The sequence below is a fragment of the Pantherophis guttatus genome, chromosome 4 (genome assembly GCF_059756535.1).
Source record: "Pantherophis guttatus breed Tessera chromosome 4, ASM5975653v1, whole genome shotgun sequence".
Taxonomy (NCBI): Eukaryota; Metazoa; Chordata; class Lepidosauria; order Squamata; family Colubridae; genus Pantherophis; species Pantherophis guttatus.
Window position 1 is genome coordinate 154,822,111 of NC_142066.1, and position 15,138 is coordinate 154,837,248.

General features: G+C 45.8%; 1 long non-coding RNA gene across 1 annotated transcript in view; it reads right to left on the reverse strand.

Moving 5' to 3' along the window:
* Positions 1 to 548: 548 nt before the first annotated feature.
* Positions 549 to 15,138, reverse strand: part of LOC132709462 (uncharacterized) — a 50,005-nt gene continuing 35,415 nt past the window's right edge. The window contains exon 3 of the long non-coding RNA XR_009620503.2: positions 549 to 860. This is a non-coding gene — a long non-coding RNA (uncharacterized LOC132709462). The remainder of the gene's footprint in view (positions 861 to 15,138) is intronic.

Below are 15,138 nucleotides of genomic sequence, written 5' to 3' on the forward strand. Positions count from 1 at the left end.
TCCTCTTCTATCCTCCTCTTCTTCCATCCTCCTCTTCCTCTTCCATCCTCCTCCTCCTCTTTCCTTCTCCTCTTCCATCCTTCCCCTTCCTCTTCCATCCTCCTCTTTCTCTTCCATCCTTCTCCTCCTCTTTCCTTCTCCTCTTCCATCCTCCTCTTCTTCCTCTTCCTCTTCCATCCTCTTCCTCTTCCTCTTCCATCCTCCTCCTCCTCTTTCCTTCTCCTCTTCCATCCTCCTCCTCCTCCTCCTCCTCCTCCTCCTCCTCCTCCTCCTCCTCCTCCTCTATATTCCCTTTCTCCTACTTTTGGGGACAAAATCATACACTTGTGTTGCCTTCCACCCAAGTTCTTCGCAGACCCTGGGACACAACTTCCACCGAACATGGAAGAATACAGAATATCCCCCCCCCCCAAATATTGCACCCCTATCAAATCAGACCAATACCAATTTCCGAATCACTCACCTCTGCTGTCCTTTGGATGAATAATTCTATTTTCAGCAGCCTGGAAAATAGGACTTGACATGTTTATCATTTGTATGCAGGGAAATGTAAATCATGACACTGACAAACTCATCCAGGGAGGAAAAAACAACAACAATAACCAAGGTCTAATATCAGGGTAGCTTTTGATTCTGGTGACATCGAAAACCTGACAATATTGAAAGGGACACATCTTTACCTTGGGAGGCTGGTGATCCAATTCGGCATAATTGGATGTCTGCCTCTGAAGCTATAAACATGCCAGGATTTTGAACCTCACCTAGGAAAGAGAAGTGTCCTTCCAAAACCAGTTCCTGTTTTCATTCTCACTTTTTTCCTTTTTTTTCTTCTCCTTCCTTCTCAGGTTCAACCAGTTTTTCTAAAGAGAAAGGAGGAAGGAGAAGACAGACCAACAGGGGAGGAGGAGGAGAAAGAAGATGGAGAAGGAGGAGAAGAAAGAGAAGATGAAAAGGAGGAGGAGGAAGAGGAGGAGGAGAAGGTGGAAGAGGAGAAGGTGATGGACAAGAGGAGGAGAAAGAGGAGCAACAAAAGGAAAAAGAAAAGAGACAAGAAGGAAGTGGATGAGGATGAGGAGAAGAAGGAAGATGAAGATGGGAAGGAGGAGGATAGAGAAAGAAGAGAAGGAGAAAATAGACAAGGGGAAGGGGAAGGAGAAAAGAAAAGAAGATAGGGAAGGAAAAGGAAAAGGAAGAAAAAAGAAAGGCAAGGAAGAGAAGGAGAAGGAGAAAGAAAGAGAAGATTGAAAATAAGAAGGAGAATATAAAGAGGGAGAAGATTTAAAATTCAATATTACCAATATTGATTAGAAATTCCTCTTTTAAACAGTGGCAGAAAGATGTATCTAAATTTATTTGGCAAAATAAAAACAACAACCCAGAATTAAATATTCTACATATGCTACAAGATAGAGGCAGTCTTTACAGTTTTTTTTTTTAAAATCAAGACTGTTAAGACCTCGAGGGTTCTGGTTTGAGATTTGGGTGGGATCAGGGATGAAATCAAGCAGGTTCTGGAGAACCGGTAGCGGAAATTTTGATTAGTTCAGAGAACTGGCAAATATCACTTCTGGCTGGCCCCAAAGTGGGGTGGGAATGGAGATTTTACAATACCCTTCCCCCAGGAATGGGGAAGGAATGGGGATTTTGCAGTATCCTTCCCCTGCCATGCCCACCAAGCCAAGCCACGCCATGCCATGCCCACAGAACTGGTAGTAAAAAAAAATTGGATTTCACCACTGGGTGGGATGCCTATTTGTGGTATGACAAAGTGAATGTTAACTCTGGTTTAAGATTTCTGCTATTAGGCAATTGATTGGATGTGTTTGGTGTAAATGTAAAAGATTAGCTGATAAAATGCCACCCTTGTCTATCACTACATAGAACAGAGGTAATATGCAACGAGCCTTGGTAGTACAGTGGTCTAAAGCACCCTGTTATTAACACCAGCTGTCTACAATTAAAGTAAGATCGAATCTCCCCAGGCTCAAGGTTGACTCAGCCTTCCATCCTTTCTAAGGTAGATAAATTGAGGACCCGGTTTGTGGGGGCAATAAGATGACTTTGTATAAATATACAAAAGTATGAAGGCTATTGCTTAACACATTGTAAGCCGCCCTGAGTCTCCGGAGAAGGGCGGCATATAAATCAAATAAAATAAAAAAAATCAGAATGCAAATGGATGACATATTGATATTTGAAGAGGAGGGATTTAAGATAAAGAAAACAATTAGTGAATGAAGGATTTGCTTGTGATTGGTTTAATTATTACAGAATTTTTGAAAGATTTAAACTTGGTTAAAAAGAAAGTTTTGTTTTCACAGGAACTAAATCTGAATAGGACTATCAGCCATGTTCTGGAGATGTCCACTTGATTTCTAAAGTATATAAAATGTGACTCAGGGTGAATCCCCATTGTGGTTGTAAGTCGAGGAGTACCTTTACGATTATTTTATTTATTTATTTTTTCCATTTATCGTATTTGTATAACCTTCTATCTCATGTGAGATTATGATGAATTTTTGGATAAAGAGTTGAGGAGGGCTGAAGCAAAGGAAATTGGGGACTAGAAACTTGGGTAGGAAAAAAAAAGTCTGGCGTCTCACATGTCATCAAAAATATACAGGTTGTCCTCGAGTTATGACCACAATTGAACCCAAACTTTCTATTGCTAAGTTTAATTGCATGCTAAGTGAATTTTGCCCCATTTTAGGACCTTTCTTGCCACAGTTGTTAAGTGAATCACTGCAGCTGTTAAGTTAGTAACACGGTCGTTAAATAAATCTGCCTTCCCCATTGACTTGGCTAATCAGACGCTTGAAAAAGGGGATCATATGACCTCGGGACACTGCAACTGTCATTAATATGAGACATCTGCCAAGCATTTGAATTTTGATCACGTGACCCTGCAATGGTCGTAAGTGTGAAAAATGGTCAGAAGTCACTTTTTTCAGTGCAGTTGTAGCTTTGAATGGTCACTAAATGCACTGTTGTAAGTCAAGGACTACTGTACTTGCAAAGGTTTTGAGCATCCAGTTCCTGCCGGAAGCAAAAACCCAAAACTAGGAATAAATTTGGTGGGAGAATAATATCTCCTATTCCCTCCCCCCAACTTCCCCCATTTTTGGCAGCATCTTGGGCTAAATTTACCACCGCTCACCGGCGCTGAAGCTTAGCCAGAAAAGCTTAAACCAAATGTGTTTGGTTTAAGAAACTTGAAATAGCAATGATAAATAAAAAAAACGCCAGGCTTCTGGATGGGCCGTTGATAGCATGAATATCAACGAACTTGGGAAGAGTCTTGTTTGGGCTGCCCAGAGAAAGGGGGAAAATAATGAAAATTTAAAACGAGCAGCAGAAAGCTGCCAGTATGGAGGGTTTTGCAAAAGTCTATGATCTGTTTGCAGATGAGAGTTTTACCCGTGGTGGCTAAAATGGAGGATTGCGTGCCAAGCGCCTTCGTGGGCACGCTGACAAAATGGATGCCGGGGTGGCCAATGCTCTCTTTCACTCCCTGCACCTACCTACCTTCCTTCCTTCCTTCCTTCCTTCCTTCCTTCCTTCCTTCCTTCCTTCCTTCCTTCCTTCCTTCCTTCTTCTCTCCTTTCCTCCCTCTTTTCCCTTGTCCCTAACTCTTCCTTTTTCCCTCAATCCCACCCTTTCCATTCCTCTCTCCCTTTCTTACTCATTCTTCTCTTTCTTCTTCCTTCTCTCGTATCTGTTTTCTGCCTTCCTTCCACTTTTCTCACGTCCACTCCTTTTTTCCACCCTATCCCTCCCTCTCCCTTTTCTTCTCTTACTCCCTCTCCTTCTCCCTCTCCTTCATTCTCTCCCTCTCCTTCTCCCTCACTCTCTCCTTCACTTTTCCTTCCTCTCTTCTACCTCTCTCCTCTTTTCTTTTCCCCTCCCTCTTTTCTACTCTCCTCTTCCTCTCACTCTTCCTCTCTCTCTCTCCCCTTCTCCCTCTTCATTTTTCCTTCCTCTCTTCTACCTCTCTCTTCTCCTCCTTTCCCCTCCCTCTCTCCCTTGTTTCTTTCCTCTCCCCCTTTCTTCTCTCCTCCCTCGCTTCTCTTCCTCCCTCCCTCTCTTCTATTTCTCTCCTTCTCTTCCTTTTCCTTCCTTCCCTTTCCCCCCTCCTTCCCCTTTCTCTGACTGCCTGCCAACTCCGGTGGAATCCTGCGGCCATTGTGGTTTTCTCAACCTGTAAATATATTCACCATTAAGATGCAGGAACAGACTTAAAAGCCCCTGGATCTATGCCAGTTGATTAGACTACTATTCTTTAGGCTTCTCCCTTCCTCCCTCCCTCTCTCCCTCCCTCCCTCTCTCTCTCTCTTTTCCTCTTTCTCTCTCTCCTACTCTCCTTCTCCCACCGCCCCTCTCTCTTTTCATCTCTCTCTCCCCCCTTTCTCCCTTTCTCTTCCTCTTTCCCTCTACATCTTTCTCTCCTCTTCCTCCTCCCTCCCCTATTTCCTCTCCCTCCCTGCCCCTCTCTTCTGTCCCCTCCCTCCCTCCCCCATTTCCCTTTCCCTCTCCCTCTCTCCTCTCCCACTCTCCTTCCCCCTCTCTCTTCCTCTCTCCCTCCTCCCATCTTCTGTCTCCTCTCTCCTCTCCCTCCCCCCCCTCTCCCTCTCTTCCTCCCTCCCTCCCTCTCCCATTTCTTTCCCTCTCCCTCTCTCCTCTCCCACTCTCCTTCCCCCTCTCTCTTCCTCTCTCCCTCCTCCCATTTCTCTCTATCTCTGTCCCCTTCTCTCTCATCTCCCTCCCCTCCCCTCTCTCTCCCTCTCTCCCTCTTCCATTTCCCTCTCTCCTCTCCCACTCTCCTTCCCCCTCCCTCTTCCTCCCTCCCTCCTCCCACTCTCCTTCCCCCTCCCTCTTCCTCCCTCCCTCCTCCCACCTTCTCTCTATCTCTGTCTCCTCTCGCCTCTCCCTCCCCTCTCTCTCCCTCTCTCCCTCTCCCATTTCCCTCTCTCCTCTCCCACTCTCCTTCCCCCTCCCTCTTCCTCCCTCCCTCCTCCCACCTTCTCTCTATCTCTGTCTCCTCTCGCCTCTCCCTCTCTTCCTCCCTCCCTTTTCCACTTTTCCTCTTTCTCTTTTCCTCTCTCACTCTCTCTCTTCCCGCCTTCCCTTCCTTTCTTCTCCCACCCTCCCTCTGTCTCTCCTTCTCCTTCTCCCTCTCCTTACCCCTCTCCCTCCCTCCCTCCTTTCTTCTTCTCTCTCTGATCCTTTCCATGCACATATAGATAGAGAAGCCCTGGCCAGAGGCTCATGGCTGGATTGGAATTACTTGGCCTTCGTTATCACTCTGCTGTTTTCTAAATCTCTGCTTTTCAAAGGCAGCACTGAAGTTCCTGAGCAGCCCCCCCCTCACTCCCCCTCCCCCCTTGCAGAGATCAAGGCAGCCCCCTCCCCTCCTTTATTAGAAACCAGCTTTTCTGCAGGCATTTTCAGTCTCTTGGAAGGCTGCTAATTTATTTTGATTTTTTCTCCTGCCGCCTGCATTTTAATTGGACTGTCAAGTACTAATAACAATCATTTTCTTTTTCCTATCTGGATCGTTGATACCAGCCATGAGATCGGGACAGAACACAGAAATCCAGTACAGGTAGTCCTCGACTTACGACCGCAACGGAGCCCAACATTTCTGTTGCTAAGTGTGGCGGTTGTTATTTTACGACCTTTCTTGCCACGGCTGTTGTGAATCCTTGCAGTTGTTAAGTGAGTCAAATGGTTGTAAAGCGGGTCAGGATTCCCCATGGACGTTGCTTGTCAGAGGGTCACAAAAGCGGATCACGTGACCCCGGGACACAGCAACCGTCATAAATATGAGTCAGTTGCCAAGCGTCTGAATTTTGATCCCATGAACCTGGGGAAAACAGTCGTAAGTGTGAAGAGGGGTCTTCATTGTTTTTGTAAATGGTCACTAAATGATTTGTTGTAAATTGAGGACTACGTGTAAAGCAACAGCCGAGCAGAGGAATAAAATCAAGCTTTCTCCTCACTGGCAAAGCCCAGATGCTTCCTTGCGGAAAAACAATAAAGAATGAGATTTCTGATTTTTCCTTCCATGCTTTCTTTCTCCATTGAGTTGTAACCTTGAAATGTTTTCGATTGTAAAGAAACGCCTCTGGCTGTATGAAGGGCCCAGGAGCATAAGGAAGGAATAAAGGCTCTGATTTCTAAAGCCAGCATGTGGTTTTGTTTGCAATATATATAGAATGCTAGCCAGATGAATACCGATGGATGCTGCAGGCTGGGACATTCTACTCCCCCTCTGTTCCAACTGCCAGTTGCATTATATTAACACACTCCGATGCTACGGAGTTACACATTCTACATTAAAAGTTTCAGGCTGCAAGTGTCAATTTATCAAGCCCGAGCACATAGTTTCGTAGCAAAGCAACGAGCGCCCATCTGGTCAATAAATAAATAAAGATAAAAAATCTCAAAAGGTCTTTTTTTTCTAGCAGGGCAGGGCAGATCTCAGCTCTTAAAAAGGCAAAATACGGACAGAAGAAAGGTTAAAAGCACTTTTGCTGCTGCTTATCTGCCTCGCCACACCCTCAACGGGAAGCTGTTCAGCAACTTTGGAAGCCCAAGCATTTCAGAACACACAAAATCACTGTAATTAGGCTTTCCAGAGAAGAGTGAATCTGTCAATCAGCGTCTCTCTGCTGTCAGGCGCAAAAACACTCTGAAAGATAGGGGAAAAAGCTTGTGATCTGTAATAAGCTTTAAAGGTTAGCCTAATCTCTATAATTCAGGGCTGAACTGTGGGGTCCTCGGTGGTCTCTGAGCTTAATGGGTTTTTTTGCAGGTTGTTTCGTAACCCAGCTAGGTAACATCATCAGAGCTAGAAGGGAGGGGGATTTGCGGAGAGGAGGAGGACTGATGGAGCACCCACAACTTCTGGAGACAAACTGTTCCATTGATTAATTGTTCTCACTGTCAGAAAACTTCTCCTCCCTTCTTCCCTTTAACAATCATACTGTCTATGGAGATTTTCACTCATCCAGGTCATGGATGGTTCTCCCACTGGTGTTTTTTCAAGAGGCAACTGGACTTCCTTTGTTTTTTTGTTTGTTTTTTGAAGACATTTCTCTTCTCATCCCAGAAGCTTCTTCGGCTCTGACTGGATGGGATGGTGAGGAATGGAAGGATTCATACTCCTTGCAGACGGATGGTCATTTGCATCCTTTTAGAGAGTCGTTGAGGCCACTTGGAGGTTTACTTGTGTCCTCAGAGTCACCTGAGTGGTGCAAATGGGTGTGGAGCTTTCTTGGAGCTGCTGAAAGAGCTTGTGTTGTAGACTGGAGATAGATGATGTTGTATCCCACCCCCTCTGTTGAGAGAAGGCTGTTCAATTTTGACACAGATGGCCTCTTTGACCCTCTCTTTCAAACCAGCGGTCCTCTCTGCAGTCTTCAAAAAAGTGGCATTTGTCTTTCAAATGCAGGTGGATCGCTGAATCTTGTCCTGATAGGTTCATTCTCATGTGTTCCGCCATGCGTTTCTGAAGTGGTTGTTTTGTTTCCCCAATGTACGCTGGGAAACAAAACAACCACTTCAGAAATATATGGCACAAGAAAGTCCAGTTCCCTCTTGAAAGGTAGGTAAATTGAGGACCCAGTTTGTGGGGGCAATAAGCTGACTTTGTATAAAAATATACAAAAGTATGAAGGCTATTGCTTAACGCATTGTAAGCCGCCCTGAGTCTCCGGAGAAGGGCGGCATATAAATCAAATAAAAAAAAAACATCACCTTTGGGACTTCCACCCATCACTTCTTGCCTTGCCCTCTGGTCCTCTGAAGAATAAGTCAATTCCCTTTGTTTTGTGGCAACTCCTCAAATTTTGGAAGATTGCTATCATGTCACCCCTAGTCCTTCTCTTTGTTAGACTAGAGCAGGGGTCAGCAATCTGCGGCTCCAGAGCCAAATGCGGCTCTTTGGGCCCTCTGCTGTGGCTCCCTGTCAGGTGATCCCACCACTGGCTGGCCCCGCCCCTCGCCCTCCCCTCCCAGTCACTCCTCGCCTGGCCTGAGAAGGTAAGGGCAACAGCGGGGGATGGAGAAGCAGCCAGGGCAGAGACAGAGAGATACAGAGAGAGGGGGAGAGAGAGAGAGACATAGAGAGATACAGAGAGAGAGAGGGGGGGGAAAGAGGGAGGGAGGGGAGAGAGAGAGACATAGAGAGATACAGAGAGAGAGGGAGGGGGGAAAGAGGGAGGGAGGGGAGAGAGAGAGACATAGAGAGATACAGAGAGGGGGGGGAGAGAGAGAGAGACATAGAGAGATACAGAGAGAGAGGGAGGGGGGAAAGAGGGAGGGAGGGGAGAGAGAGAGACATAGAGAGATACAGAGAGAGAGGGAGGGGGAAAGAGGGAGGGAGGGGAGAGAGAGAGACATAGAGAGATACAGAGAGAGGGGGAGAGAGAGAGAGAGACATAGAGAGATACAGAGAGAGAGGGAGGGGGGAAAGAGGGAGGGGAGAGAGAGAGACATAGAGAGATAGATAGAGAGGGGGAGAAAGGGAGGGAGGGAGGTGTGAGAGAGATATGTCAAAAGGATTTTGTGGTTCCTGGTGTTTTTTAACAACTGGTTCTCTGCCCTAATGACCGGCTGGGTAGGCGTGGCTAGAGGGGGGGTCATGTGACTGGTAGCAGTGAGTGACATTGAGTTGGCCATGCCTACCCAGGTTTTGTGGCTCCCGGTGTTTTCTTTTCTGTGGGAAACAGGTCCAAATGGCTCTTTGAGTATTTAAGGTTGCAGACTCCTGATCTAGACGTTCCCAGTTCCCCCAACCGTTTATCATACAGTTTAGCCTGATCCTCTTTGTCGCTCTTCTCTGCACCCTTTCTAGGGTCTCAACTCGGCGACCAAATCCGGATGCCATATTCCAAGTGTGGCCTTATGAAGGCCTTATAAAGCAGTTTTAACACTTCACGTGATCTTGGTTCTATCCCTCTGTTAATGCAGCCTAGGAACTGCATTGGCCTTTTTTTGGCAGCTGCAGCACACAGCTGGCTCCTACTTAATTGGGGGTCCATTAGGACACTTAAGATGAGTGGTGGGTTTCACTTACATTTGCTACCGGTTCACTCACTTCTGAACATGCGCAGATCTTACTTGATGACGTCCGGGCAGGTGGGCGGAGCCTCCCGCTCCCACCGCTACTGATTTACCCAAACCGGCGAGAACCGGTAGCAACCCGGTAGCAAGCGTTGGTAGTACAGTGGTCTAAAGCACCCTGTTATTAAGACCAGCTGCCTGCAATTACTGCAGGTTCGAATCTCGCCAGGCTCAAGGTCGACTCAGCCTTCCATCCTTTCTAAGGTAGGTAAATTGAGGGACCCAGTTTGTGGGGGCAATAAGCTGACTTTGTATAAATATACACAAAGTATGAAGGCTATTGCTTAGCGCATTGTAAGCCGCCCTGAGTCTCCGGAGAAGGGCGGCAGATAAATCAAATTAAAAACAAAACAAAACCCCACCACTGACTTAGATCCCTCTCAAGGTTACCATGGTTTAGCCAGCCCCTATGAGATGATGTGATTCCAGCCAACTTCAATTAAAATAACTGGAACATAAGTAAGTTATGTTCTGGTCCTGTCTACCTGATGGGGCTGACCCTTGATGGCGAAATCATGTGATTCACTTCTCTAATGTAGGAAGTTAGCTTCCACCCCTTTCCTGGAAGAGTGAAATATTTTAGGAAATATGAAAAAAGGCAGAATATTATATTTCCCTGGATGAGAAATGGATAAGCATGTTTTGAAGCAGCTCCCATCTTCCTGAAGCCCCCACCCTTTGTCAATGGGCCATTAAGGCCTGGGCCAGTCTATTCTACATAACAAAGATCTACCTCCTTCAGGCAGAGCCATGGTAGGAATTGCCAAAGATCCAACAAAGATAGGATTAGCCCTCTATGCAATAGCAGCATGTGACCTGGGAAGCACATGTGACCATCAGCCAGCAAGGCTAGCTAAGACCCCCACCCCCTGGGAGTCTGACAACCAATCAGGATACTCTTTCTGGGCCCCAAGAAATGCAGAGCCAGAGAGAGCATAAAAACCTGAGGATTTACTATATCTGCCCCCTTTTCTGTTCAGGAATTCAAGCCATGTGCTCCTGTCCACCATTAAACCATCTTTCCAAGCAGTCTCCATGTTTCCAGGGTCTTTTTCCCCACTTGGAGCAGAACCTAGAAGGAGATTTCTTCCAACATTAAGGAACCCTTCCAGGAGAGGAAGAAACAAATGGATGATAGGTCATTGATTGAACTCAAGGCATTCTTCACCTTTATAGTCACCACAATATAAAAAAGATGTTGAGACTCTAGGAAAAGTGCAGAGAAGAGCAACCAGGATGATTAGGGGGCTGGAGGCTGAAACATACAATGAACGGTTGCAGGAACTGGGCATGGCTAGTCTAGTGAAGAGAAGGACCAGGGGAGACATGATAGCCGTCTTCCAATATTTGAGGGGCTGCCACAGAGAGGAGGGGGTCAAGCCATTCTCCAAAGCACCTGAAGACAGGACAAGAAGCAAAGGATGGAAAGTGAACAAGGAGAACCTGGAATTAAGGAAAATCTTTATAACAGTGAGGACAATTAACCAGTGGAACAGTTTTTCTCCAGAAGTTGTGGGTGCTTCATCACTGGAGGCTTTTAAGAAGAGACCGGATGGCCATTTATCAAAAATAATATAACTCTCCTGCTTGGAGGGCTGGACTAGATGACCTACAAGGTCCCTTCCAACTCTGTTAATCTATTCAAACCTTTCACGTGATCTGGCTGCTATCCCTCCACTGAATTCAATTCAAATCTTTATTGTCAGTGCACAACGTATGTGAAATGAGATTGGTTGAGTTCCCTCAGTGCATTGAGGGTTTGCATTGGCTTTTTTGGAATTTCATAGCTTTTTTTTTGCTGATTTTCACAACAGGAAACAAAAACCTTGTTCTCCCAAAGGGCTGCCACCAAAAAGGAGGGAGTCAAGCTATTCTCCAAAGCCCCTGAAGGCAGGATAAGAAGCAACGGGTGGAAACTAATCAAAGGAGAGAAGCAACCTGGAATTTAAGGAGAAATTTCCCGATACCGAGAACAATTAATCAGTGGAACAATTTGCCTCCAGACATTGTGGGTGCTCCATCCATGGAGATCTTCAAGAAGAGATTGGGCAGCCACTTGTCTGAAATGGTATAAGGTCTCCTCTTGAGCAGGGGGTTACCTCCATGGTACCCTCCCAACTTTGTTATTCTGTTATTCCTTTGGACTGAAATTTCAGAAGCAAATTATCTCCTTGAATTTAGGGACGAAATAGCTCTGCCAGATCTTAAAGAAAACTAGCCAATTTTTTTTTCCTGCGATTTTTCAACTGTTCTTTGGCTTACCACTCAGATTCAACAGCCTTCTACTTAGCGGGCAATTAAGCCCGAAAGTGTGAGCATTTGTGTTTCAGTGGAAACAAAACCTGTCACGCTCTCCTCATTTTGCAATGATGGAAAAGAAACCCACATTCCCCCATTCCAATAAATAAGAGAGAGTCATCCTATTTTTTTCCCTTTTAGTTCCCTTTCAGAGGAGAAGAAACTGGTTCTGCAGCTGTCACAAAGAAGAGAGGCAAATTGGTTGTCTCCTGTTGTGCCGAGCGTGGAAATGACAAGGCCACGAAATGGTTTCCTTGACAATGGCAAGTAACCGAATGTGCAACGTGGAAAGTACAGTAGGTGAGTTTGTTTACTCCGGTTTCATATTGAAATTGGCCACCGGAGCTCAGGAGAACCTGCTGTTCCGATCGTTCTCCCCTGATTAATCTCCAAATAGTTTACTTTGTCCTTGTTTTTTTTTAATGTTTGTATGCTTGCTTTTACGTTAGCTGGGAACAAAGGATGGATGCTTAGATATACTAGGCAGGGCTTTTCAACTTCAAAAACTTTTAACATGTATGGACCTCAACTCTCAGAATTGAATTCTGCAGGAGGGAGAGGGGGAGGAGGAGGAGGAAAGAAGGAGAAGATGGCAGAGGAGGAGGAGAAGGAGGAGAGAGAGGAAGAGAAAGGAGAAGGCAAGAAGAAGGAAAAGATGAAGGAGGAGGAGATAGTAATGGAGAAGGAGAAGAGAGAGGAAGAGAAAGGAGAAGGAGAAGGCAAGAAGGAAGAAAAGATGGAGGAGGAGGAGATAGTAATGGAGAAGGAGAAGAGAGAGGAAGAGAAGGGAGAAGGAGGAAAAGATGGAGGAGGAGATAGTAATGGAGAAGGAGAAGAGAGAGGAAGAGAAAGGAGAAGGAGGAAAAGATGGAGGAGGAGATAGTAATGGAGAAGGAGAAGAGAGAGGAAGAAGGAGAAGGCAAGAAGGAGGAAACTATAGAGGAAGAGGAGATAGTAATTGAGAAGGAGAAGAGAGAGGAAGAGAAAGGAGAAGGAGAAGGCAAGAAGGAGGAAAAGATGGAGGAGGAGAGAAGAAGAAGAAGAAGAAGAAGAAGAAGAAGAAGAAGAAGAAGAAGAAGAAGAAGAAGAAGAAGAAGAAGAAGAAGAAGAAGAAGAAAGGAGGAGGAGGAGGAAAAAGAAACAAACAAACCAGGTGGAGAAGGAAAATGATAATGAAGGAGAAGGGAGAAAGAGAAGATAGGAGAAGGCAAGAAGGAAGAAAAGAAAATGGAGATGGGGAAATAGGAGGACAAGATGTAGATAAAGGAGGAGAAGATGGAAAGAGAAGGAGAAGACGGAAGATAAAATGGAGACAGCAAAGGTGAAGATAGAACAGAAGATGGAGAGAGAGGAGAAGATAGAAAAAAGGAGAAGGAGAAGATGGAAGGAGAAGAAGATAGGGGATGAGTTTTGTTCCGCTTTAGGCATGAAAGCCAGCTGGGTGACTTTGGGCCAGTCCTAACCCACCTCACAGGGTTGTTGTTATAGGGAAAACAGGACCCGGAAGGAACTTTATGTCTGTTCTACACCTTGAGTTACTTATACAGCAATAAAGACAGGATCATTGAATACATAAGTAAATAAATATCTACCCCCACTTGTTCTCCATGCATCAGAGAGAAACCACACACACAAAACTCATTCTCTATCTCTTGAAAAGTCACTGAATCATTCAACGGTAATCAGACAACGGTAAGTCACAAGCCAACAAAATTATAGGCATCTGACAAAAAAAATAAATAATAATAATTAGAAAAACACCTCATTAAAAAAAAAAACACCACCTCAATAATGAAAGCTCTGCCTGACTCACTCTTATTTTCCTGATGTGATGAGTACACAATGACCTTTCCCAAGGCATTAAGGACAGGTCTGTTAATTTTAGACTGTGGTCCAACACTCTGCACCTCAGGATAGTAAGGAACAAAAGTTGTCGAAATGCTGATAGTCCTCGATTTTCCGACCACAATGGGGCCTGACATTTCTGTTGCTAAGCGAGACATTTATTGGGTGAGCTTTGCCTCCATTTTGCAACCCTTCTTGCCACAGTTGTGACGTGAATGACTGCAGTTGTTAAGTGAGTCGCATGGATCTCGCTTCCCCGTTGACTTTGCTCTTCGGAAGGTCGCAAAAGGCAACCATGTGACCCCCCTCCCCGCTCCCCGGGACACTGCAACGTTGAAGTACATGCCAGTTGAACTGAAGGGCCTGGTGGCTCAGCAGACTGATAGCATTGTGATTAACACCAGCTATCTGCAATTACTGTAAGTTCGAATCTCGCCAGGCTCAAGGTTGACTCAGCCTTCCATCCTTTCTAAGGTGGGTAAATTGAGGACCCAGATTGTGGGGGCAATAAGCTGACTTTGTATAAATATACAAAAGGATGAAGGCTATTGCTTAACGCATTGTAAGCCACCCTGAGTCTCCGGAGAAGGGCGGCATATAAATCAAATAATAAAAAAAAAAGACTAAAGTGCTGTTAAGTAGCACCAGCTGCCTGCAATTACTGCAAGTTCAAATCTCACCAGGCTCAAGGTTGACTCAGCCTTCCATCCTTCCGAGGTAGGTAAAATGAGGACCCGGATTGTGGGGGCAATAAGCTGACTTTGTATAAAAAAGAACACCACTTGGGAGGGCCAAAAGCCCTACTAAGCAGGTATATACAAAAGTATGAAGGCTGTTGCTTAACGCATTGTAAGCCGCCCTGAGTCTCCGGAGAAGGGCGGCATATAAATCGAACCAATAAATAAATAAATAAATAAATAAATAAATAAATAAATAAATAAATAAATAAGCATCTGAATTTTGATGATGTGTCCATGGGGATTCTGCAAAGGCTGTAAGCAGTGATGGGATTCAGCCGGTTTGTTGCTGGCTGGCCCCTCCCCTCCCCGCCCCTTTCAGGAGTCCCCACATGCCCTGTTTTGGCTCCCAGATAAGTGCAGGGAGACCTACTAGGCCCAAATCGGGGCGCAGGGGAGTGTGGTGTGCCCCCCCACCTCCCGCAGCCTGTTTTTGCTCCCAGGTGGCTGCAGGGAGGCCTACTAGGCCCAAAACGGGGCACAGGGGGGGCAGTATGCCATTTTTGCTCCCAGGGGGATGCAGAAGGCCGAGTGCTGTCTGTCACACCCCCTGGCCACGCCCACCATGGCCACACCCACCCAGCTGGTCATTAGGGCAGAGAACCGGTTGTTAAATTATTTGAATCCCACCACTGGCTGTAAGTGTGAAAAATGCTCATAAGCAAGTGGTGAAATCTAATTTTTTTCATTACCGGTTCTGTGGGCGTGGCTTGGTGGGCGTGGTGTGGCTTGGTGGACGTGGCAGGAGAAGGATACTGCAAAATCTCCATTCCCACCCCACTCCTGTGGGAAGGATATTGCAAAATCCTCATTCCCACTCCACTCTGGGATCTACTCTCTGAACTACTCAAAATTTCCACTACCGGTTCTCGAGAACCTGTCAGAACCTAATGGATTTCACCCCTGGTCATAAGTCACTTTTTTCAGTGCCGTTGAATGGTCACTAAACGAATTGTTGTAAGCCAAGGACTATCTGTAGTTGCGTAAGAACGGAGAGATGCTTTGGTCCAGCAGCAAATATATTGGAAGGACGAAAATGCCAGCATCTCCTGTGTTTGTGTGGTCAAGGGAGGCCTGGTGAGAAACTTGGAAGTATCAAGGGAAGAGAAGTGACCACACCAAGGTAGTTAAA